The 3,462-nt window shown below is 40.9% G+C and overlaps 1 pseudogene; it reads right to left on the reverse strand.

Annotated features, from left to right (window-relative positions):
• Window positions 1–1,118: 1,118 nt before the first annotated feature.
• LOC108524545 (mitogen-activated protein kinase 6-like) lies at window positions 1,119–3,259 on the reverse strand (annotated as a pseudogene).
• Between the last annotated feature and the right edge of the window lie 203 nt (window positions 3,260–3,462).

Consider the following 3,462-nt stretch of genomic DNA (forward strand, 5'->3'; position numbering starts at 1 on the left):
TACTTTATAGATTCAGCTAGGAAGGCAACAGACCATAGTACCAAATGGAAAAAGTGTATTTGCAAATAAATTTTAAAAACTAAGTGAATTTTTTTTTTTTTTTTTTTTTTTGAGACGGAGTCTCGCTCTGTCACCTGGACTGGAGTGCAGTGGCCGGATCTCAGCTCACTGCAAGCTCCGCCTCCCGGGTTCACGCCATTCTCCTGCCTCAGCCTCCCGAGTAGCTGGGACTACAGGCGCCAGCCACCTCGCCCGGCTAGCTTTTTGTATTTTTTAGTAGAGACGGGGTTTCACCGTGTTAGCCAGGATGGTCTCGAACTCCTGACCTTGTGATCCGCCCGTCTCGGCCTCCCAAAGTGCTGGGATTACAGGCTTGAGCCACCGCGCCCGGCCAAAACTAAGTGAATTTTTATAATTAAATACAGAAAATATACTGATTTACTAAAATAAGATGTGATGTATTAACACTTCACTATAAAGAATGCACACCAGAACATTTATAAAGAGTGAATGAGTCTCATTAAGAATAGTTTACTACAATAAACCCTGGCTAAATAGAAGTGCATATTGTGAAGCACTATAGTGGTATATGTTTAGCCACATACTCTTGTTACCTTGAGGTAGATAACACATGCGTACCAAATTTGGCATTCATTTTCAGTTGCTGCTGGTATTAGGTATTATGTGTTTTAAGAAATGTGTACACTATGAAAAACTTGAAAATACTCATGAATGAAAAATGTCTTAGAAAAAAATAGCTATTTTCATGCAATTATGTACAGTCTCACTGTGTAAATTTCAAGGCAAGGTTTGTTTCCTGTAAAACAGATCACTGTTCTATGAGAGAATGTTCTTTACTTGTCTTAGCGCATTTCTTTTTTCCTCCTGCATTGCATTATTTTGCTCTAGTCTTTATTTTTGTGTGCAAATGACATGCCAGTTAAAATAAAAACTATCTCACGTGTAGAAAAAGAAAGTCTGGATTTTAAAAACCAAGAACTAATAAAATCCTTACTAAATGACACCATCTGATTCAAGTAAAAAATGACTTAAACATAGTAATAAAAAAAGGCAAAACACACTTCATGAAGAATACAAAGATAAATGTCTGCTGAGTGTTTTAGTTCAGATGTTTCAGAATGCTACTGTATGTTTTATGAGGAATTTGAGGGGAAGATTTCATAGCAGAAGGTGTTAATGTGGCCTGTATTGACTTATGTGGTGACCCAACTGGACTGCAAAACTGTGGGACGTCTATGGACTCGAGCTGCTTGTTAAAGAGGAACTTCCCACTGTTGTTCAGAAATCCTTCCTCATTTCCTCTCTCCCCAAGCTCTCCATTCTCTACTGGCTCAGTTTCTAGCATTTCAGTATCTTCGTTCCTGCTGAAGAACTTGTCCAAGTAACGAGTGTAAGTGTTTTCCTTCTCAACTTGTTCATCCTTCTTTACCTCACACAACTGATTGATGAGATAACAGTCCTCCCCACCACTCACAAACTGGCTGTCCCAAGAAGACTGGTACAAGGTTTCTAATTGAGCCAGATTTGCCATTCCTTTTTCCTGTTTTTCTTGGCTTACTGACTTTGATATCAAACTTTTCAATTCTAGTTGGGACACTGAGCTATTCAAGTCATTTAATTTATCAACAACATCAGTAGACTCATGTTGGGAACTAAGTTGAATAGTTCCTGCAATAAAGGAATCAAAATCAAATCCCTGATTCTTTTCTCTTGCCTTTTCCAGCCAGTTGCTGTGATGTTTCCTCTAGTGCTATCTGGGCTTTAACCAATCCATTCCTTTCATGTTTTGATTTGCCTTATCAGATTTTTCTTTGCTTGTTCTTTCCAATTGGAAAGATCTATAATGAGCTTGGGTTCACAGTAATGGTTCACTCTGTGTCTCCAAACTAAGTTATCTAAATATGATGATGACCTCGTTTTGTAGTTACAAGTATGGCTACACTCCAGATCACAATATTTGTTTTCATGATCATCTGGGTACTGCCAACAAGGCTCAGTAGAGTAATTGGTACAAAAGCAGGATCCTCCAGATACTTTTCCTGATCGCCATCCAAATATTTTCAGGGGTCAACCTGTACTTCTTCATCAGTGGCAACAGACAGAGCTCTTGGATCAAGCTGAACTTCATCAATGTCAAAGTTGTTATGTATAGGCCAATCATTGCCAATCATATTGCCTTTTCCTTTAGAATTATTGAACTTGTGTAAACAAGGAAGAAAACTGGCATCAAAAGGAAAGATCTTTCAAAAGAGAGAAGAAAATAATTATGCTTTCACAGCACAATGGTTTCTTGATGCTCATTGCATACGCCAAACGGACCTGTTGAGTTCCCCTTAGATTTGAAGCTCAGAACGTTCTACTCATATTGAGAATTAAAAAGATTGCAGTACTCATAGTTCAAGAAAGGGGCAGCAACTCTGCACATATTTAAATAAAACACTCAAGAAACTCAAACGGAATGAAATGATACACTATGCACTCAGATTACTGTGCTAAACGATTTAACAAATATGTGAATAAATGTGCACACAACAGGCTTCTGTGAACATTCTCCTCACAGTGCATATACATTCAGTGTTGGACTGATCCTGAGCAGCATCGTTCTAAGGTGCTGGTAAGCACTATTTCTGTTTTGCTTCTTTTCTTCCTTTGTTGTTGTATATTTCTTTCTTTCTTTTTTTTTTTTTTTTTGAGACAGAGTCTTGCTCTGTCACCCAGGCTGGAGTGCAGTGGCCGGATCTCAGCTCACTGCAAGCTCCTCCTCCCGGGTTTATGCCATTCTCCTGCCTCAGCCTCCCGCGTAGCTGGGACTACAGGCGCCCGCCACCTTGCCTGGCTAGTTTTTTTTGTATTTTTTAGTAGAGACGGTGTTTCACCATGTTAGCCAGGATGGTCTCGATCTCCTGACCTCGTGATCCGCCCGTCTCGGCCTCCCAAAGTGCTGGGATTACAGGCGTGAGCCACCGCGCCCGGCCTGTTGCTGTGTATTTCAACAGGAAGCCCTGGCGGCTGTTGGTTAACAGAAGGTGTCTTTTGTTAGTGTTCAGGTGATTCCAGCTCACTGCAATCACAATCAAAGCTACCATTCATCTTACTCTGATTCAATGGGACTTCTCCGACTCATCCAGAGAGTGCAGGGACCGCGGACAGCCCCCAGTGTCGGCTCAGGTCTCCAGCTGTGCTGGCGGCAGTGGCCTCTCCCAGGCTCTCGCTCTCGCTTTGCCGCAGTCGCCGCCATGTGTCCTGCGAGAGAGCGCTTCTGAGGTAATCTTAAGTGAAAAGGGACTCTGCAAATTGTGAAGACACTATAACCACAACTTTGGTAAAAGTTTGAATGCCATGTAAGGGAAGAAAAACTGGAAGGAAAACACTAAATGATAAACTCAACTAAAGTGGTTGAGTTTAAACAGGAAAATATGAATATGCTTTCCTTTTACAATT

This window comes from Rhinopithecus bieti, unplaced genomic scaffold (genome assembly GCF_001698545.2).
Source record: "Rhinopithecus bieti isolate Rb0 unplaced genomic scaffold, ASM169854v2 repeat_3528, whole genome shotgun sequence".
Classification (NCBI taxonomy): Eukaryota; Metazoa; Chordata; class Mammalia; order Primates; family Cercopithecidae; genus Rhinopithecus; species Rhinopithecus bieti.